General features: G+C 39.0%; 1 protein-coding gene across 4 annotated transcripts in view; it reads left to right on the top strand.

The window, feature by feature from the left end:
- The window catches only part of ATRNL1 (attractin like 1), an 861,353-nt gene that overhangs the window by 37,307 nt on the left and 800,675 nt on the right, over positions 1-23,371 (top strand). The window lies entirely within an intron of this gene.

The following is a 23,371-nucleotide window of genomic DNA, read 5'->3' as shown; positions in this document are numbered from 1 at the left end:
TACCAACATATTAATCCTGTTGAAATAGGGAAATTTAACTCAATAATTACATAACCTGAAGTACTTGATTATGTGTTACTATAATACAGTGTAATAAATAGTAGCAATAGTTCCCAAGTTAAAAACCAAAGAGAACATACTCTTCATGTAGTTGTATTCATTATTCCTGAGATGACCTTTTCAAAAAAGTGTTGTTGGGTATGTTGAGTACTTACTTAGAGGAATTATTTTAGGCTTTATGTAAATTATGCCTGTCTTAAACTCATGTTAGTTAGCTCATTAAAATGTATTAGGTCTCTCAACTGCACAAAAGATCTATGATTTCTTATTAAATCGAATTTGGTTACCAATTGCAATTATGACAGATACAAATTTCTAAATGTTCTATAATTATAGGGACATGTATTTTAAGTGACTCTTTTAATTATTTGTGACTTTTCTTCCCCCCAAAAGTGCCTTGAGATGTAATTTTATTTTCATTTCTGTCATGAAACTAAAATAACTGTCTTTTCTATAGAGACAGTGGTGTATCCATATTATATTTAAGGCCTGAGAAATAGAAATATATCGCATACACACAGTATTTTTCAAACTGGTCTTCAATTGCTATTAGTCTCCATCTCATTTCAGCAGTCTTAAAAGCAAATGAGGAATACGTTTGTATAATATTCTCTGTGAACAACTCTGTCCCCTTTTCTGTTTTTTACTTACTTTCATTAGTCCTTCTTTGAAATGTTTTATTTTCTGTGAGTCTTGTAATATAGATCTGGTTCAAAGTATTAAGAATTTTTTTCTGGCCTTTTTTTTTGGCCTTTTCATATCCTATTATTCTTATCAGTAATGTCCCAAATCATAAGAATTCCTGAATCTAATATGTCTATAAGCAAATGGGAATGGGGAAGCAAATACTGGGTATGTTCACTTTTAAAGCAAAGTTACAAAATCAGTAGTCTAAGAAATACTTGTCTGTGTGTGTGTATGTGTGTGTGTATGCATATATACACATATATTTATAACTACATATATTTTATATGGAGAATAGTGTGAAAGTGCTTTGTAAATTATAAAATGCAGAAATAAGACAATTTTATACCATTTTCTTAATAATTAAGGAAATGATTTCTGAATTGATATGTTTGAAGGAGGGCTTGTAAATGAGATAATCTGGTGTTTTCAAGACAAATTATGTGCAGACTGGTTACTTTGTGCCTCAAACCTGATCCTGATTCTGTATTTAAGGAAGCATAGCTCCAAAGCAGGTAGGATTGTGAGCAAAATCATTTAGGGGAAAATGATGTTTTTATTTCAGATATATATAGAATGGAAAGGAATCAGTGAGGTAAGAAGAAGAGATAGATTTGCTTCTAGGACAAATGGGGAATGATCAAAGAATGAGAGACATTTGAAAATGCGGACTGCCAAGGCAATCTTTATGAGGTTCAAAATCTGGTAGTTTTATACAAGGTGTTATTTGGAACTGGGTTATTTAGGTTAGAGTAACTGATTGTTGTTACCTCCATTATATTTTATCCTTTGTTGTTGCGTGACTTTACTTATTCTGTTTGGCTCTATGCCTAATGTATATTTTTTAAAAATGAGTGTTACCCTCTAGAAACTTGGGTTTTATTAAGATAACACAGAGGAAAAACCAAGCTTTATATTAAGTCCTTTATTTATTTATTTATTTATTTATTTGTTTTTATTATACTTTAAGTTCTAGGGCACATGTGCACAATGTGCAGGTTTGTTACATATGTATACATGTGCCATGTTGGTGTGCTGAACCCATTAACTCGTCATTTACATTAGGTATATCTCCTAATTCTATCCCTCCCCTCTCCCCGCACCCCAGAACAGGCCCCGGTGTGTGACGTTCCCCTTCCTGTGTCCAAGTGTTCTCATTGTTCAATTCCCACCTATGAGTGAGAACATGTGGTGTTTGGTTTTTTGTCATTGTGATAGTTTGCTGAGAATGATGGTTTCCAGCTTCATCCATGTCCCTAAAAAGGACATGAACTCATCATTTTTTATGGCTGTATAGTATTCCATGGTGTATATGTGCCACATTTTCTTAACCCAGTCTATCATTGATGGACATTTGGATTGGTTCCAAGTCTTTGCTATTGTGAATAGCGCCACAATAAACATACGTGTGCATGTGTCTTTATAGCAGCATGATTTATAATCCTTTGGGTATATACCCAGTAATGGGATGGCTGGGTCAAATGGTATTTCTAGTTCTAGATCCTTGAGGAATCGCCACACTGTCTTCCACAATGGTTGAACTAGTTTACAGTCCCACCAACAGTGTAAAAGTGTTCCTATTTCTCCACATCCTCTCCAGCACCTGTTGTTTCCTGACTTTTTAATGATCGCCATTCTAACTGGTGTGAGATGGTATCTCATTGTGGTTTTCATTTGCATTTCTCTGATGGCTAGTGATGATGAACATTTTTTCATGTTTCTGTTGGCTGCCTAAATGTCTTCTTTTGAAAAGTGTCTGTTCATATCCTTTGCCTATTTTTTGATGGGGTTGTTTTTTTTTTTTTTTTTTTTTTTTATTATACTTTAGGGTTTTAGGGTACATGTGCACAATGTGCAGGTTTGTTACATATGTATCCATGTGCCATGTTGATTTCCTGCACCCATTAATTCGTCATTTAGCATTAGGTGTATCTCCTAATGCTGTCCCTCCCCCTTCCCCCCACCCCACAACAGTCCCCGGAGCGTGATGTTCCCCTTCCTGTGTCCATGAGTTCTCATTGTTCAATTCCCACCTATGAGTGAGAACATGCGGTGTTTGGTTTTTTGTCCTTGCGATAGTTTACTGAGAATGATGTTTTCCAGTTTCATCCATGTCCCTACAAAGGACACGAACTCATCATTTTTTATGGCTGCATAGTATTCCATGGTGTATATGTGCCACATTTTCTTAATCCAGTCTATCGTTGTTGGACATTTGGGTTGGTTCCAACTCTTTGCTATTGTGAATAGTGCCGCAATAAACATACGTGTGCATGTGTCTTTATAGCAGCATGATTTATAGTCCTTTGGGTATATACCCAGTAATGGGATGGCTGGGTCAAATGGTATTTCTAGATCGAGATCCCTGAGGAATCGCCACACTGACTTCCACAATGGTTGAACTAGTTTACAGTCCCACCAACAGTGTAAAAGTGTTCCTATTTCTCCACATCCTCTCCAGCACCTGTTGTTTCCTGATTTTTTAATGATGGCCATTCTAACTGGTGTGAGATGGTATCTCACTGTGGTTTTGATTTGCATTTCTCTGATGGCCAGTGATGAGGAGCATTTCTTCATGTGTTTTTTGGCTGCATAAATGTCTTCTTTTGAGAAGTGTCTGTTCATGTCCTCTGCCCACTTTTTGATGGGGTTGTTTGTTTTTTTCTTGTAAATTTGTTTGAGTTCATTGTAGATTCTGGATATTAGCCCTTTGTCAGATGAGTAGGTTGCAAAAATTTTCTCCCATTGTGTAGGTTGCCTGTTCACTCTGATGATAGTTTCTTTTGCTGTGCAGAAGCTCTTTAGTTTAATGAGATCCCATTTGTCGATTTTGGCTTTTGATGCCATTGCTTTTGGTGTTTTAGACATGAAGTCCTTGCCCACGCCTATGTCCTGAATGGTATTGCCTAGGTTTTCTTGTAGGATTTTAATGGTTTTAGGTCTAACATATAAGTCTTTAATCCATCTTGAATTAATTTTTGTATAAGGTGTAAGGAAGGGATCCAGTTGCAGCTTTCTACATATGGCTAGCCAGTTTTCCCAGCACCATTTATTAAATAGGGAATCCTTTCCCCATTTCTTGTTTTTGTCAGGTTTGTCAAAGATCAGATAGTTGTAGCTATGCGGCATCATTTCTGAGGGCTCTGTTCTGTTCCATTGATCTATGTCTCTGTTGTGGTACCAGTACCATGCTGTTTTGGTTACTGTAGCCTTGTAGTATAGTTTAAAGTCAGGTAGCGTGATGCCTCCAGCTTTGTTCTTTTGGCTTAGGATTGACTTGGCGATGCGGGCTCTTTTTTGGTTCCATATGAACTTTAAAGTAGTTTTTTCCAATTCTGTGAAGAAAGTCATTGGTAGCTTGATGGGGATGGCATTGAATCTATAAATTAGCTTGGGCAGTATGGCCATTTTCACGATATTGATTCTTCCAACCCATGAGCATGGAATGTTCTTCCATTTGTTTGTATCCTCTTTTATTTCATTGAGCAGTGGTTTGTAGTTCTCCTTGAAGAGGTCCTTCACGTCCCTTGTAAGTTGGATTCCTAGGTATTTTATTCTCTTTGAAGCAATTGTGAATGGGAGTTCACTCATGATTTGGCTCTCTGTTTGTCTGTTATTGGTGTACAAGAATGCTTGTGATTTTTGTACATTAATTTTGTATCCTGAGACTTTGCTGAAGTTGCTAATCAGCTTAAGGAGATTTTGGGCTGAGACAATGGGGTTTTCTAGATATACAATCATGTCATCTGCAAACAGGGACAATTTGACTTCCTCTTTTCCTAATTGAATACCCTTTATTTCCTTCTCTTGCCTGATTGCTCTGGCCAGAACTTCCAGCACTATGTTGAATAGTAGCGGTGAGAGAGGGCATCCCTGTCTTGTGCCAGTTTTCAGAGGGAATGCTTCCAGTTTTTGCCCATTCAGTATGATATTGGCTGTGGGTTTGTCGTAGATAGCTCTTATTATTTTGAGATACGTCCCATCAATACCTAATTTATTGAGAGTTTTTAGCATGAAGGGTTGTTGAATTTTGTCAAAGGCCTTTTCTGCATCTATTGAGATAATCATGTGGTTTTTGTCTTTGGTTCTGTTTATATGCTGGATTACATTTATTGATTTGCGTATGTTGAACCAGCCTTGCATCCCAGGGATGAAGCCCACTTGATCATGGTGGATAAGCTTTTTGATGTGCTGCTGGATTCGGTTTGCCAGTATTTTATTGAGGATTTTTGCATCAATGTTCATCAAGGATATTGGTCTGAAATTCTCTTTTTTGGTTATGTCTCTGCCAGGTTTTGGTATCAGGACGATGCTGGCTTCGTAAAATGTGTTAGGGAGGATTCCCTCTTTTTCTATCGATTGGAATAGTTTCAGAAGGAATGGTACCAGTTCCTCCTTGTACCTCTGGTAGAATTCAGCTGTGAATCCATCAGGTCCTGGACTCTTTTTGGTTGGTAAGCTATTGATTATTGCCACAATTTCAGAACCTGTTATTGGTCTATTCAGAGATTCAACTTCTTCCTGGTTTAGTCTTGGGAGGGTGTATTTGTCGAGGAATTTATCCATTTCTTCCAGATTTTCTAGTTTATTTGCATAGAGGTGTTTGTAGTATTCTCTGATGGTAGATTGTATTTCTGTGGGATCGGTGGTGATATCCCCTTTTTCATTTTTTATTGCATCTATTTGATTCTTCTCTCTTTTCTTCTTTATTAGTCTTGCTAGCGGTCCATCAATTTTGTTGATCTTTTCAAAAAACCAGCTCCTAGATTCATTAATTTTTTGAAGGGTTTTTTGTGTCTCTATTTCCTTCAGTTCTGCTCTGATTTTAGTTATTTCTAGCCTTCTGCTAGCTTTTGAATGTGTTTGCTCTTGCTTTTCTAGTTCTTTTAATTGTGATGTTAGGGTGTCAATTTTGGATCTTTCCTGCTTTCTCTTGTGGGCATTTAGTGCTATAAATTTCCCTCTACACACTGCTTTGAACGTGTCCCAGAGATTCTGGTATGTTGTGTCTTTGTTCTCGTTGGTTTCAAAGAACATCTTTATTTCTGCCTTCATTTCATTATGTACCCAATAGTCATTCAGGAGCAGGTTGTTCAGTTTCCATGTAGTTGAGCGGTTTTGACTGAGTTTCTTAATCCTGAGTTCTAGTTAGATTGCACTGTGGTCTGAGAGACAGTTTGTTATAATCTCTGTTCTTTTACATTTGCTGAGAAGAGCTTTACTTCCAACTATGTGGTCAATTTTGGAATAGATGTGGTGTGGTGCTGAAAAAAATGTATATTCTGTTGATTTGGGGTGGAGAGTTCTGTAGATGTCTATTAGGTCCACTTTATGTAGAGCTGAGTTCAATTCCTGGATATCCTTGTTAACTTTCTGTCTCGTTGATCTGTCTAATGCTGACAGTGGGGTGTTAAAATCTCCCATTATTATTGTGTGGGAGTTTAAGTCCCTTTGTAGGTCACTGAGGACTTGCTTTATGAATCTGGGTGCTCCTGTGTTGGGTGCATATATATTTAGGATAGTTAGCTCTTCTTGTTGAATTGATCCCTTTACCATTATGTAATGGCCTTCTTTGTCTCTTTTGATCTTTGTTGGTTTAAAGTCTATTTTATCAGAGACTAGGATTGCAACCCCTGCCTTTTTTTGTTTTCCAGTTGCTTGATAGATCTTCCTCCATCCCTTTATTTTGAGTCTATGTGTGTCTCTGCACGTGAGATGGGTTTCCTGAATACAGCACACTGATGGGTCCTGACTCCTTATCCAGTTTGCCAGTCTGTGTCTTTTGATTGGAGCATTTAGCCCATTTACATTTAACGTTAATATTGTTATGTGTGAATCTGATCCTGTCATTATGATGTTAGTTGGTTATTTTGCTCATTAGTTGCTATAGTTTCTTCCTAGCCTCGATGGTCTTTACAATTTGGCATGTTTTTGCAGGGGCTGGTACCGGTTGTTCCTTTCCATGTTTAGTGCTTCCTTCAGGAGCTCTTTTAGGGCAGGCCTGGTGGTGACAAAATCACTCAGCGTTTGCTTGTCTGTAAAGTATTTTATTTCTCCTTCACTTATGAAGCTTAGTTTGGCGGGATAGGAAATTCTGGGTTGAAAATTCTTTTCTTTAAGAATGTTGAATATCGGCCCCCACTCTCTTCTGGCTTGTAGAGTTTCTGCTGAGAGATCAGCTGTTAGTCTGATGGGCTTCCCTTTGTGGGTAACCCGACCTTTCTCTCTGGCTGCCCTTAACATTTTTTCCTTCATTTCCACTTTGGTGAATCTGACAATTATGTGTCTTGGAGTTGCCCTTCTCGAGGAGTATCTTTGTGGCGTTCTCTGTATTTCCTGAATCTGAATGCTGGCCTGCCTTGCTAGATTGGGGAAGTTCTCCTGGATAACATCTTGCAGAGTGTTTTCCAACTTGGTTCCATTCTCCCCATCATTTTCAGGTACACCAATCAGACGTAGGTTTGGTCTTTTCACATAGTCCCAAATTTCTTGGAGGCTTTGTTCATTTCTTTTTATTCTTTTTTCTCTAAACTTCCCTTCTCTCTTCATTTCATTCATTTCATCTTCTATCAGCGATACCCTTTCTTCCAGTTGATCGCATCTGCTACTGAGGCTTCTGCATTCTTCGCGTAGTTCTCGAAACTTGGCTTTCAGCTCCATCATCTCCTTTAAGCCCTTCTCTCCATTGGTTATTCTAGTTATCCATTCTTCTAATTTTTTTTCAAAGTTTTTAACTTCTTTGCTATTGTTTTGAATTTCCTCTCGTAGCTCAGAGTAGTTTGATCGTCTGAAGCCTTCTTCTCTCAACTCATCAAAGTCATCCTCCATCCAGCTTTGTTCCGTTGCTGGTGAGGAACTGCGTTCCTTTGGAGGAGGAGAGGTGCTCTGTTTTTTAGAGTTTCCAGTTTTTTTGGTCTGTTTTTTCCCCATCTTTGTGGTTTTGTCTACTTTTTGTCTTCGATGATGGTGATGTACAGATGGGTTTTTGGTGTGGATGCCCTTTCTGTTTGTTAATTTTCCTTCTACCAGACAAGACCCTCAGCTGCAGGTCTGTTGGAGTTTACTAGAGGTCCACTCCAGACCCTGTTTGGCTGGGTGTCAGCAGCGGTGGCTGCAGAACAGCGGATTTTCGTGAGACCACAAATTCAGCTGTCTGATAGTTCCTCTGAAAGTTTTGTCTCAGAGGAGTACCCGGTTGAATGAGGTGTCAGTCTGTCCCACTGGGGGGGTGCCTCCCAGTTAGGCTGCTCAGGGGTGAGGGACCCACTTTAGGAGGCAGTCTGTCCGTTCTCAGATCTCCAGCTGCGTGCTGGGAGAACCACTACTCTCTTCAAAGCTGTCAGTCAGACAGGGACATTTAAGGCTGTGGAGGTTCTCGCTGAGTTTTTGGTTGTCTGTGCCCTGCCCCCAGAGGTGGAGCCTACAGAGGCAGGCGGGCCTCCTTGAGCTGTGGTGGGCTCCACCCAGTTCGAGCTTCCTGGCTGCTTTGTTTACCTAAGCAAGCCTGGGCAATGGCGGGCGCCCCTCCCCCAGCCTCGTTGCCGCCTTGCAGCGTGATCTCAGACTGCTGTGCTAGCAATCAGCAAGACTCTGTGGGCATAGGACCCTCCGAGCCAGGTGCGGGACACAATCTCCTAGTGTGCCGTTTTCCAGGCCCGTTGGAAAAGCGCAGTATTAGGACGGGACTGACCCGATATTCCAGGTGCCGTCTGTTTTCCCTTTCTTTGACTAGGAAAGGGAACTCCCTGACCCCTTGCGCTTCCCGAGTGAGGCAATGCCTCGCCCTGCTTCGGCTCGCGCACAGTGCGCTTCACCGACTGTCCTGAACCCACTGTTAGGCACTCCCTAGTGAGATGAAACCGGTACCTCAAGCAGAAATGCAGAAATCACCCGTCTTCTGTGTCGCTGGGGCTGGGAGCTGGAGACCGGAGCTGTTCCTATTCGGCCATCTTGGCTCCACCAACTCCCTGTTTGTTTTTTTCTTGTGAATTTGTTTGAGTTCTTTGGCAGATGAGTAGATTGCAAAAATTTTCTCCCATTCTGTAGGTTGCCTGTTCACTCTGATGGTAGTTTCTTTGGCAGTGCAGAAGTTCTTTAGTTTAATTAGATCCCATTTGTCAGTTTTGGCTTTTGTTGCCATTGCTTTTGGTGCTTTAGACATGAAGTCCTTGCCCATGCCTGTGTCCTGAATGGTATTGCCTAGGTTTTCCTCTAGGGTTTTTATGGTTTTAGGTCCAACATTTAAGTGTTTAATCCATCTTGAATTAATTTTTGTATAAGGTGTAAGGAAGGGATCGAGTTTCAGCTTTCTACATATGGCTAGCCAGTTTTCCCAGCATCATTTATTAAATAGGGAATCCTTTCCCCATTTCTTGTTTTTGTCAGGTTTGTCAAAGATCAGATGGTTGTAGATGTGTGGTATTATTTTTGAGGGCTCTGTTCTGTTCCATTGGTCTATGTCTCTGTGTTGGTACTAGTACCATGCTATATAGGTTACTATAGCCTTGTAGTATAGTTTGAAGTCAGGTAGCAAATGGAAAACAAAAAAAGGCTGGGGTTGCAATCCTAGTCTCTGATAAAACAGACTTTAAGCCAAGAAAGATCAAAGAGACAAAGAAGGCCATGACATAATGGTAAAGGGACCAATTCAACAAGAAGAGCTAACTATCCTAAATTTATATGCACCCAATACAGGAGCACCCAGATACATAAAGCAAGTCCTTAGAGGCCCACAAAAAGACTTAGACTACCACACAATAATAATGGGAGACTTTAACACCTCACTGTCAACATTAGACAGATCAACGAGATAGAAGGTTAACAAGGATATCCAGGAATTGAACTCAGCTCTGCACCAAGCGGACCTAATAGACATCTACAGAACTCTCCACCCCAAATCGACAGAATATACATTCTTCTCAGCACCACATCACACTTACTCCAAAATTGACCACATAGTTGGAAGTAAAGCTCTCCTCAGCAAATGTGAAAGAACAGAAATTATAACAAGCTGTCTCTCAGACCACAGTGCAATCAAACTAGAACTCAGGATTAAGAAACTCACTCAAAACCGCTCAACTACATGGAAACTGAACAACCTCCTCCTGAATGACTACTGGGTACATAATGAAATGAAGGCAGAAATAAAGATGTTCTTTGAAACCAATGAGAACAAAGACACAACATACCAGAATCTCTGGGACACATTTAAAGCAGTGTGTAGAGGGAAATTTATAGCACTAAATGCCCACAAGAGAAAGCAGGAAAGATCTAAAATAGACACTCTAACATCACAATTAAAAGAACTAGAGAAGCAAGAGCAAACACATTCAAAAGCTAGCGGAAGGCAAGAAATATCTAAGATCAGAGCAGAACTGAAGGAGATAAAGACACAAAAACCCTTCAAAAAATCAATGAATCCAGGAGCTGGTTTTTTGAAAAGATCAACAAAATTCATAGGCTGCTAGCAAGACTAATAAAGAAGAAAAGAGAGAAGAATCAAATAGATGCAATAAAAAATGATAAAGGGGTATCACCACCGATCCCACAGAGATACACACTACCATCAGAGAATACTATAAACACCTCTACGCAAATGAACTAGAAAATCTAGAAGAAATGGATAATTCCTGGACACATACACTCTCCCAAGACTAAACTAGGAAGAAGTTGTATCTCTGAATAGACCAATAACAGGCTCTGAAATTGAGGCAATAATTAATAGCCTACCAACCAAAAAATGTCCAGGATCAGACGGATTCACAGTCGAATTCTACCAGAGGTACAAGGAGGAGCTGGCACCATTCCTTCTGAAACTATTTCAATCAATAGAAAAAGAAGGAATCCTCCCTAACTCATTTTATGAGGCCAGCATCATCCTGATACCAAAGCCTGGCAGAGACACAACAAAAAAAGAGAATTTTAGACCAATATCCCTGATGAACATCAATGCAAAAATCCTCAATAAAATACTGGCAAACCGAATCCAGCAGCACATCAAAAAGCTTATCCACCATGATCAAGTGGGCTTCATCCCTGGGATGCAAGACTGGTTCAACATATGCAAATCAATAAACGTAATCCAGCATATAAACAGAACCAAAGACAAAAACCACATGATTATCCCAATAGATGCAGAAAAGGCCTTCGACAAAATTCAACAGCCCTTCGTGCTAAAAACTGTCAATAAATTAGGTATTGATGGGACGTATCTCAAAATAATAAGAGCTGTTTGTGACAAACCCACAGCCAATATCATACTGAATGGGCAAAAACTGGAAGCATTCCCTTTGAAAACTGGCACAAGACAGGGATGCCCTCTCTCACCACTCCTATTCAACATAGTGTTGGAAGTTCTGGCCAGGGCAATCAGGCAGGAGAAAGAAATAGAGGGTATTCAATTAGGAAAAGAGGAAGTGAAATTGTCCTTGTTTGCAGATGACATGATTGTATATTTAGAAAACCCCATCATCTCAGCCCAAAATCTCCTAAGCTGATAAGCAACTTCAGCAAAATCTCAGGATACGAAATCAATGTGCAAAAATCACAAGCATTCTTATACACCAATAACATTCAAACAGAGAGCCAAATCATGAGTGAACTCCCATTCACAATTGCTTCAAAGAGAATAAAATACCTAGGAATCCAACTTACAAGGGATGTGAAGGACCTCTTCAAGGAGAACTACAAACCACTGCTCAACGAAATAAAAGAGGACACAAACATGGAAGAACATTCCATGCTCATGGACAGGAAGAATCAATATTGTGAAAATGGCCATACTGCCCAAGGTAATTTATAGATTCAAGGCCATCCCCATCAAGCTACCAATGACTTTCTTCACAGAATTGGAAAAAACTACTTTAAAGTTCATATGGAACCAAAAAAGAGCCCACATTGCCAAGTCAATCCTAAGCTAAAAGAACAAAGCTGGAGGCATCACACTACCTGACTTCAAACTATGTGAAGTCTTGAGTTCCTTCCTAACATTTCTCTTTTGTTTAACCTACCTGGTCTTTGTGTGTCATTTTTTTCTTTGGTTTTTCTTTTTCTTGGAGTTAGGATCTCACTCTGTGGCTCAGGCTAGAGTGCAGTGGCATGATCACAGCTCTTTGCAGCATTGACCTTCCATGCTGAAATGATCCTCCCACCTCAACCTCCTGAGTAGCTGGCACCACAGGTTGCACACTACCATTCCCAGCTAATTACATTTTTTTTTTTGTAGAGATGAGGTCTTTCTATGTTGCTCAGGCTGGTCTCAAACTCCTGGGCTCCAGTGATCCTCCTACCTTGGCCTTTAGAGTAGGTGGGACTACTCAAGGGCACACAAGTTTGTTGTATAATATTTAATTTTGTCATAATGTATAGTTGTCAAAGATAATGATATATACATATTAAATATATGACTAAAAGTATAGGGACCTGTGTAGACTCATCTGCTTCTATGACAGTAAAATAAAAAAAAAAGACTTCATTTTTAAGAGTAGTTTGAGGTTCACAGGAAAATTGAGCAGAAGGTACAAAGAATTCCCATTTACCTCCTGCCCCAGTGCATATACAGCTTCTCTCATTATCAGTATCTCCCACTAGAGTGTATATTCCTTACAGTTCATGAGCTCACACTGACAAATCGTTATCAACCAAAGTCATAGTTTACATTAGGGTTCACTGTTAGTGTTGGACATTCTGTGGGTTTGGACAAATGTATCATTACATATATCCACCATTATAGTATCAACAGAATAGTTTGTTTAACCTAAAAACCCCCTATGCTCTGCCTATTCATTCTTTCCTCCCCCTACCCCTGCCAACCACTGCTCTTTTTACTGTCTCCACAATTTTGCCTTTTCCCAAATATCATATAGTTGTAATCATACAGTATGTAGCTTTTTATGATTGGCCTTTTTGACTTGACAAGGTATGTTTAAGTTTCCTCCATGTCTTTTTATGGCTTGATAGCTAATTCCTTTTCAGCACCGAATAATGTTCCGTTGTGTGGATGTACCACAGTTTGTTTATCCATTCACCTACTGAAGGACATCTTGGTTGCTTCTGTAAAATTTGTTTAAATTTTAATAAGTCACCTGAGGGAAAAAAGCAACTTTGAAAAGCAATGATCTCTTAAAATGGTTTCCAAACATTGGGATAGAAGAGCAACTTTTATAAGACATGAAAAGCAAGATATAACAAATTGAATTCATGTTCATGTGTAAAGAATACAATAGAACAGTAATTTTCAAAGTAGATTCCAAAGTGTGATGTTCCTCCCACCAACTCCTTTCCGAGTAGCTGCATGTTTCTCTGTTTTATATAACTTTTAAAAAATCTGAGGAGGCTGAGGCAAGGAGAATCACTTGAACCCAGGAGGTGGAGGTTGTGAGCCAAGATCGCACCATTGCACTCCAGCCTGGGCAACAAGAATGAAAATCCATCTCAAAAAAAACCTCTGAATGTTGGGAGGTCTTTGGTTGAAAGCAACAGAAACAATCTGGCTTACTTGAGCAGAAAAGTCAGTTATTGGAAAGTATGCAGAGACAGAGACTGCTGTCTCCCGGCATTCATTCTTCCATTCATTTTAGTAATAGAATTCTCGTTTAGTTCAGCACATGGCCTTCCATCTACATACCAAATTTCTCATGCTGCCTTGCAGCTGGTATGGCTATGTTACTGTATTAGTCTGTTTTATGCTGTTGATAAAGACATACCCAAGACTGGGCAATTTACAAAAGAAAGAGATTTAATGGACTTACAATTCCACATGGCTGGGGAGGCCTCACAATCATGGCAGAAGGTGGAAGGCATGTCTCACATGGCAGCAGACAAGATAAGAGAGCTTGTACAGGGAAGCTTCCCCCTTTTAAAACCATCAGATCTTGTGAGACTTATTCGCTATCATGAGAATAGCATGGGAAAGACCTGCCCCCATGATTCAGTTACCTCCTACTGGGTCCCTCCCACAACACATGAGAATTCAAGATGAGATTTGGGTGGGGACACAGCCAAACCATATCATTCCGCCCCAGCCCCTCCCACATCTCATGTCCTCACATTTCAAAACCAATGATGCCTTCCCAACAGTCCCCCGAAGTCGTAACTCATTTCAGCATTAACTCTAAAGTCCTAAGTCTCATCTGAGACAAGGCAAGTCCCTTCTGCCTATGAGCCTGTAAAATCAAAAGCAAGTTAGTTACTTCCTAGATAACAATTGGGGTACAGCCATTGGGTAAATACAGCCATTCCAAATGGGAGAAATTGGCAAAGCAAAGGGGCTACAGGTCCCATGCAAGTCTGAAATCCAGCAGGGCAGTCAAACCTTAAAGCTCCAGAATGATCTCCTTTGACTCCAGGTCTCACATCTGGGTCACGCTGATGCAAGAGGTGGACTCCCATGGTCTTGGGCATTGCAGGGTTTAGTCCCGCCTCCCACTTGCTTTCAGGGTCTGGCATTGAGTGTCTGTGGCTTTTCCAGGCACATGGTGCAAGCTGTTGGTGGATCTACCATTCTGGGGTCTCGAGGACAGTGGCCCTCTTCTCACAGCTCCACTAGGTGGTGCCCCAGTAGGGACTCTGTGTGGGGGTCCAACCCTATGTTTCCCTTCTGCACTGCCCTAGCAGAGGTTCTCCATGAGGGCCCTGCCCCTGCAGCAGACTTCTGCCTGGGTATCCAGGCATTTTCATACATCCTCTGAAATCTAGGTGGAGGTTCCCAAACCTCAATTTTTGACTTGCATGTACCTGAAGGCTCAACACCACGTGGAAGCTGCCAAGGCCTGGGGCTTTCACCCTCTGAAGCAACATCCAGAACTGTACCTTGGCCCTTTTTAGCCATGGCTGGAGTGGCTGGAATGCAGGGTACCAAGTCCCTAGGCTGCACAGAGCAAGGGGGCCCTGGGCCTGACCTATGAAGCCATCTTTTCCTCGTAGGCCTCTGGGCCTGTAATGGGAGGGGCTGCTGTGAAGACCACTGATATGCCCTGGAGACATTTTCTCCATTGTCTTGGTGATTAACATTCAGCTCCTCATTACTTATGCAAATTTCTGCAGCCAGCTTTCTCCTTATAAAATGGGATTTTCTTTTCTATGGCATTTTCAGGCTGCACATTTTCCAAACTTTTATGCTGTGTGTCCCTTTTAAAACTGAATGCCTTTAACAGCATCTAAGTCACATCTTGAATGCTTTGCTGCTTAGAAATTTCTTCCACCAGATACCCTAAATCATCTCTCTCAAGTTCAAAGTTCCACAAATCTCTAGGGCAGGGGCAAAATGCCACCAATCTCTTTGCTAAAACAAAACAAGAGTCACCTTTGTTCCATTTCCCAACAAGTTCCTCCTCATCTCCATCTGACACCACCTCAGCGTGGATTCATTGTCCATATCATTATCAGCATTTTTGTCAAAGTCATTCAACAAGTCTCTAGGGAGTCCACATTTTCCCACATTTTTCTGTCTTCTTCTGAGCCCTTCAAAGCGTTCCAACCTCTGCCTGTTACCCAGTTCCAAAGTCACTTCTACATTTTCGGGTATCTTTTCAGCCGCGCTCCACTCTACTGGTACCAATTTACTGTATTAGTCTGTTTTCACACTGCTGATAAAGACATACCTGAGACCAAGCAATATACAAAACAAAGAGATTTAATGGACTTACAGTTCCACATGGTTGCGGAGGCCTCACAATCATGGTGGAAGGTGGAAGGTGTAAGGTGTGTCTCACATGGCGGCAGACAAGAGAAAAGAGTCTCAGCTCTTGTGAGACTTACTTGCTATCACGAGAAGAGCACAGGAAAGACCTACCCCCATGTTTCAGTTACCTCCTACTGGGTCCCTTCCATAACATGTGGGAATTCAAGATGAGATTTGGGTGAGGACACAACCAAACCATATCAGTTACTAAGTTTAGATTGGTAGGATGTGAGCAGAAAATCTATGCAAATATTAGATCATTCAGATATTTTCCTATGGCTGATAAATGGCAACAACTATAATAAGTAGCACTGGCCCATTCATCTCTAGAATGTTCATTAGATAGAAATAAGCTTTTACCTTATTTCAGCAACTTATTTTTCTTCTCTCAACCTGTTCTCTGAATAATACAAAAGGATATTGAGTAGCTCACAGGAGAAATGAGAAGACTGGATAAACTATTGTTGGAAAGAGGCCAGATACAAAGAAAGCCTAGCCTACAGCAAAGATGAAGCCAAAGGAAAGTTTGAGTAGGATATTCTTGTCATTGCCACAGGATCCTGGGTTACTACCACTGGCACCCTTACAGTAGGTGCTGCATGCTACAGGAATGGAGAGAAAGAACTGTAAATTGTCTTTACATCTTTGCATCACTTATTAAGACTGAGTCCTGCTTAATAGTATCTGCTTGGCTAAACCTAGGTCTTGTCCATACCGTGGCTGCCTAGAGATACGAAATAGGGAATTTAACTTTTCTGTTATATGTAGTAAAAGAGGTTCTCTTTCTGAACAAAATTCACACAATAAAGGATTCTCCCAAACATAGGAAAGGAGATTCAAATGATTGAGATTCCCAAAGAAATAAAAAATTCAAATAATATATTTTTAACTATAGATTGTTACCATAATTAACAAGGAATTGGCTAATTTGTTCTCTCATGTCTACTCAGAGAAACTTTGCAATGTGGACTAGATGTAGGAGTAGACAGGTTAAGAGACAAACCAGCAGGCTTCAGCATACAATTTTTTCTTAATGTATTACAACAGATTTTTTTTCCCTATTCTACAGAGAACAGTGAAAAACAGGTCACCGTCATTTATATATAAGACAGTTGCTTAACTATTATCAAATTGTTCCTGTTCCTTTTCTATTCCAGAATGTCCTGCTCAATCCTATTGCTTGATTCTTTTAAATGTCTTCAGGACATTTTTATGTTTTTAGTATTCCTTTTTAATTCAATTCAGGTACAGTTCTCATCTAAGGATTGAAGTTGGCTGTTTTAAACTCTTAAATTATTGATTGAAATACAGTATCTGGAAATGTAAATCATGTAATTTAATAGTTTTGTTGCATAGTGCCTCTGATCTTTATTTACAGTCACACTTTATTGTAACTTACTCCAGTTTCTCAGATGCTCTTTGTCCCTCACTATCTCAAGACCTTTCTTAATCCCAAAGTTCTTCCTAGAAAACCCTTACCCCATTCATATTCTAAGTCCAGGCCAGATCCCCCTGTAATATGCTGTCATAGGACCCTATCTTTTAAATTTGTATCATTTATCACAGTTTATAATTATGTGCTTGTATGATTTGTTGATTATCTTTCCCAGTGGAATATAAACTCCAAGAAGTTAAGAATGATTATGTTTTGATCATCTTTGGATTTCCAGAACCTAATATAGTGCATGGCAGGTACTAGCCACTTGAATGTGTTGTGGTTATTGAATGAATGAATTAGAAATGTATTAGTTTACTAGTATAGTGATATGTAGACATTCAATTAGAGATGTTTTATAAAATTATTACTCTAATAAACTATGTTATTTACTTCCTGTATAATTACTTCTGAACATTGAGAGAAGCAATTGAATCTGAACATTTAAAATGTTATTTTATCAAGCATTGGTTCTTGGAATCTTGGTCTTATTTTGTTTCAATCCTTTGGTTTTAGATTTTAACATTTACCATTGGGTGGCAGTATTGACTACCAGAAAACGCACTTAAACTCTGGCATTCAAGTTGTAAAAACTTGGTAGTTCTGTTTGACTTGGAAAAGTGTAAAATCCTTCAACTCAAACTCATGAATATTTTATCTGAAGTATTTTATCTGGGTTAGTCATATAACATATAAGGACATATTTAGTTATTTTAGGATAGTATACACATGAGATTATAGGTTGCCTTGAAGAAATTCACAAAGTAGCTTACATTTTCCTTTAGAAATATAATAATAATGAACACGGTCAATCTATTTCTTCTCTTAACTTTGAGGAGGTAGAAGTGACAGGTAATGCATTTAATTCCGTTAAATTCTTCCCACTTAGCAAAAACAGCAGATCTGACTTTTTTGTGAGAGCTAGTAAAATTAAATTTTTACTCTTAACCTACTAAGAAAGTTGACTGTTTAAAAATAAAAGCAGCATTAACATGTATATATGACAGCCCTTTTTCATGAATTCATTTATTTATCTTTTTCATTTATTAATGTAACAGTTTTTTTTTTTTTTTTTTTTTTTTGAACTTCTGTTAAGTGCTAGGCACTGCTCTAGGTCCTTGGGATACATCATGGAACAAAGAAGACAAAGATCCTTGTGGAACTTACATTCAAGCTAGGAGAGACAGACCCTAAATAATAAATACACATTATATAGTATGTTAGAAGGTGATAAGTACAATGGAAAATTAAAGTAGAACAGAAAAAGAGGAATAGAAAGATCTGGGGGTTACATTTAAAATACGATGATATGCTTAGGTTTTATTGAGAAGATGACACGTGAGAAAAGACTTCCAGCGAGAGAGTTAAACCATACAGATATCTAGGGGAAGAACATTCTAGGCAGAGACCTGTCAGTTCAAAGACCCTAAGGCAAGAGCAAGCCAGGTGTGCGTGAGGACCAGTAGAAAGGCCATTGTGGCTGGAATTGAATTACTGATGGGGAGATTAGTCAGATATGAACTCAGAGATGTTACACAACAAGGGAGATGGTTGGGATGTGGAATTAAGGGGTTGCTGGAGGGGATGGAGATCCATGAAGGATGGAGCTATATTAGCTAAATATTCTCAGCTTTGTAGACCATTGTAAGGATTTTGACTCTTACCCTAAGTGAAATGAGGGAGTCATTGAAGGATTTTGAGCAAAAGATTAATATTATATGGCTTAGTTTTATAAAGCTCCTATTGGTTTCCACCTGAGAATAGACTGTAGTAGCAGTGTACCAGTTCAGAGGCTACTGCTATAATCTAGGTGAAAGATAATGATGATGGTAGCTTGGACAGGTTGGTAGCTATGGAGGTGGTGACAATTGCTTGAATACTGAATGTGATTTTAATGCAGGATTAATAGGATTTGCTGATGATCTAGATGTGGGGGGTGAGGGAAAGAAGAGTCAAAGATGACTAAGGTTTTTGGTTTGAGCAAATGGAAAGACAGAGTTGTCATCAACTAATATGAGGAAGATTTTAGGAAGAATATTTGGTTATGGTATGCCAAGTTAGAGATGTCTTTGAGATATCCAAAAGGAGATAGTGAGGAGGCAGTTGGATATATGGGTCTGGAAATTGATGGAGAGAGATCTGTACTGTAGATATAAATTTGGAGGTAGTTGGCTTAAATATTAAATTGGAAACCATTGATGAAATTGGATGAGATTACCAGGAAAGTTAGCATAGAGAGAGAGAATAGAACCAAAGACTGAACTGTAGGTCACAACAAAATTCAGAGTATTCTGTGCTAGGCATATAAATTCCCTTCTTAGATAAGCTTGCCTTATGTTGAACTATTTATAACCACTTATTTTGTTGCCTCTGACTTCATAAGATTTTGTTGCCTCTGACTGTGTAGGACAATGTAAAATGAACAAATCCTGCTGTCAATATAGCTAATTCTACATTTGTCATTTTCAGCTGATCAGAACCAAGGTCTTAAATCTTTCTTGGGATTTTTTTTAATAGTGTGTATTGCCCTGTCCATACTCTTTACATGGTTTATCAATTTTCTTCAAAGCATAATGTCTTAGCTCAGGCTGCTATAACAAAATACCACAGATTAGGTTGCTTAAACAATAGGCATTTATTTCTCACAGTTCTGGAGACCGGAAGTCCCATACCAGGGTGCCATCATGGTGAGGGCCATCTTCCTGGCCCTCTCACTCTGCCACGTAAAGATAGAACAAGATGACTGCCTTTTTGTTCTATCCTTATATGGCAGAGAGAAGGGGAGGAGGAGAGAGCGAGAGCAAGAGAGAGCCAGAGAGAGAGAGAGGGAGAGAGAATGCGCACAAGAGTGCGAACATGTGAGAGCTGGAGAGAGTGAACAAGCTCTCTGGTCTCTCTTTGTAAGGCACTGATCTCACCATGAGGAACCTACCCTGATAACCTTATCTAAATCTAATTACCTGTCCAGAGCCCCACCTACTAATACTATCACGTTGGGAGTTAGGGTTTCAACATATAAATTTTGAAGGGTCACAAGCATTCAGCCCATAATATGAGAATTTTTTTTTTTTTTTTGAGACAGAGCCTTGCACTGCCGCCTGGGCTGGAGTGCAGTGGCATTGTCTCGGCTCACTGCAACCTCCGCCTCCCAGTTTCAAGCGATTCTCCTGCCTTAGCCTCCCAAGTAGCTGGGATTACAGGCACCCGCCACCAAGCCCAGCTGATTTTTTTTTTTGTTTTTTTTTTGAGACGGAGTCTCACTCTGTCGCCCAGGCTGGAGTGCAGTGGCGTGATCTTGGCCCACTGCAAGCTCCGCCTCCTGGGTTTAGGCTATTCTCCTGCCTCAGCCTCCCGAGTAGCTGGGACTACAGGTGCCTGCCACCACGCCTGTCTAATTTTTTGTATTTTTTAGTAGAGACGGGGTTTCATCGTGTTAGCCAGGATGGTCTCCATCTCCTGACCTCGTGATCCACCTGCCTTAGCCTCCCAAAGTGCTGGGATTACAGTCGTGAGCCACTGCACCCAGCCAATTTTTTGTATTTTTAGTAGAGACGGGGTTTCACTACGCTGGCCAGGCTGGTCTCAAACTCCTGACCTCGTGATCCTCCCACCTCAGCCGCCCAAAGTGCTGGGATTACAGGTGTGAGCCACCGTGCCCGGACCATGAAAATTCTTAGAATGAGTGTTTCTCTATTCACAATTAAAGTTATCTCGGGAAAGTCAATTAACTATCTGGTTATAAATTTCATTATTTATACAAAGAGATTATTTGCCCTTGTCTGAGTCTTGGGATGATAACCTGATCAAAGTGAATTGAAATAGTGTCTTGCTGTATATGCTTGACTGGCTGATATTACAGTAGCAGTTTCCTTTTTAGTAAGTAGACATTTTGTAATAGTTTGATGTAGTAAGATCTTCTGTTTGCAATGAGATTCAGTACCTTTTATTAATAAAAAAATTGAATTTGTGAATAATATATATTAGGCAACTAGTTACATATTCTGTGAGCATTATACATGCACCAGTCTAATAAAATGGGCAGTTTAACTTTTGTACCTAGAAGAAATTTTGACATACATGCTTTCATTATTTTATAATTTATTATTTTAGATGTTTTTGAAATATGATTTTGACAGTTACGATTATTCAAAAAATTGGTCTTTAAAATTTTTGAAGTTAGTCTTTTCTAAGCATACATATTTTGATAATACCAGGAGTTTTCAAAATGTGTGCTGTAAGGGTTATGTAAGGAGATGGGTTGGGGTAGGATGGAAGATAAGTGACTCTTCCTTTTCTGCCTCAACCATAGTGTCATCACTTTGCAATATTTTACATATTGAGATTCCTTGTAAAACTTTGTTTTAAGCCTTCTGCAGCCCAAAAACAGTAAATTGGAAACCATTGATCTTTAAACAAGAGGGCAATTTGTTTCCATGCTACAATAGCATCATTGACCAAAACTGTAAGAGCCAAGTATTCTTGGAACAGATCTAGTATAATGATTACCACTCACACAATTCATTGTCTTACAAAATTAACAGATTGTCAGAATAGTTGTAGATATTTAAAATAGACAAAAGTTAATACCTGGCCTTTGGAGATTGATTTTATGGGTCTAGAACATGTGTAGAATACTTTGGATACTGTAACAAAATCAAATTTTTAAAATGATGTTAGAAGAGAGAACTCTTGCATTGAAATCTTGTTTTGACTTTTATTGGAGAACTTCAGATTCAGTACACACTAAATCATAAGACTATTTCTGGAATGATTACAATAAGCTACATTTACCCCTCTTGCTCTTAAAATCTTTATTCCCAGCATATCTTCCCCTTCTTATTAACAATCCAGTTTCTTTTGAGAAATTGCCTTTTGCTAATGTAGCATAGTCTTGCTGGGATGAAAAAACCCAGGTACCTGTCTATTCTAAGTTTGATTTTTCTCTTTGAAAAACTCTCTGAATTTCTACATATTTTTTCAATACAGTCCCATTTTCCCTTAAGCTAGCCAAATTAGTTTCTGTGACTCACATGTAAGAAAACGAACTGAAGTACCACTTTAGAGATACTGTTAGAGTGCGTTTTTTTTTTTTTTCTGGTTATTAGACTTCTTTAAAATATCCAAAATTATATCAGCAACCTGCATTTGGTATAGTTCAAAGTTAGCAATATTTATTTAATATGTTCAGTTGAAAACTGCAAAAAGAAAATAAATATAGTTGGCTCTTTAAACATGTACCACTTTAACAGTAAAATAAATGCTTTTTTCATGGTAGTATAGATTAAATATAAATTAAGGGTATGAGCCAAAACTGCATCAAAAAGTCTAAAATCCTGGAGTGAGATTATTTTTTGCTTACTTTACCTTTTACTTACTGTTTATTGATACATAATATTTACGTATTTATGGGGTATATGTGAGTATTTGTTATCCACATTGAATGTGTAATGATGAAGTCAGGGTATTTGGGGTATTCTTCACTTTGAGTATTTATCATTTCTGTGTTGAGAGCATTTCAAGTGCTGTTTTCTAACTACTTATAAATATACAATACATTGTTGCCAACTATAGTTACCCTATACTGCCATTGAATACTATAATTTGTATCTTCTAACTATATGTTTGTATCCATTAGCCAATGTCTGTCCTTCTCCCCTACCCGCACAGACACCCTGTCCAGACTCTGGTATCCATCCTTCTATTCTATACCTCCATGAGATCAACTCTTTTAACTCCCACATGTGAGTGAGAACTTACGATATTTGTCTTTTTGTGGCTGGCTTATTTCACTTAACATAGTGACCTCCAATTCCATCCATGTTGCTACAAATGACATGATTTCATTCTTTTTTTTTTTTTTGTGGCTGACTAGCATTCCATTATGTATATACACTATATTTTCATTATCCTTTTGTCTGTTGAGGGACACTTAGGTTGATTCCATATCTTTGCTATTGTGAATAGTGCTGCAATAAATATGTGAGTGCAGGTATCTCTCTGTTATAGCGATTTTGTCTCCTTTGGATAAATACCTAGTAGTGGGATTGCTGGATCATATGATAGTTCTATTTTAAGTTTTTTGAGAAGTTTCCATACTGTTTACCATAGTGGCTGTACTAATTTACATCCCTACCAACACTGTATTAAGAGTTCCCTTTTCTCTGAATCCTTGCCAGCATCTGTTATTTTTAGTCTTTTTAATAATAACCATTTTAACTAAGATGATATCTCATTGTGGTTTTCGATTGGCAAATTCCCTGGTGATTGGTGATGTTAAACTATTTTTCATGTACTTGTTGGCCATTTGTAAGTCTTCTTTTGAGAAATGACTTCATGACCTTTGCCCACTTTTAAATAGGATTATTTGTTTACTGTTCAGTTGTTTGAGTTCCTTGTATATCCTGGATTTTAGGTCCCTGTCAGTAACATAGTTTTCAAATATTTTCTCCCATCCTGCAGGTTTTCTGTTCACTTTGTGGATTGTTTCCTTTGCTGTGCAGAAGCTTTTTAGT

Source organism: Symphalangus syndactylus, chromosome 2 (assembly GCF_028878055.3).
Source record: "Symphalangus syndactylus isolate Jambi chromosome 2, NHGRI_mSymSyn1-v2.1_pri, whole genome shotgun sequence".
Classification (NCBI taxonomy): domain Eukaryota; kingdom Metazoa; phylum Chordata; class Mammalia; order Primates; family Hylobatidae; genus Symphalangus; species Symphalangus syndactylus.
The sequence above is the reverse complement of the archived record's forward strand: the minus strand, read 5'-3'. Positions and strand labels throughout refer to the sequence as shown.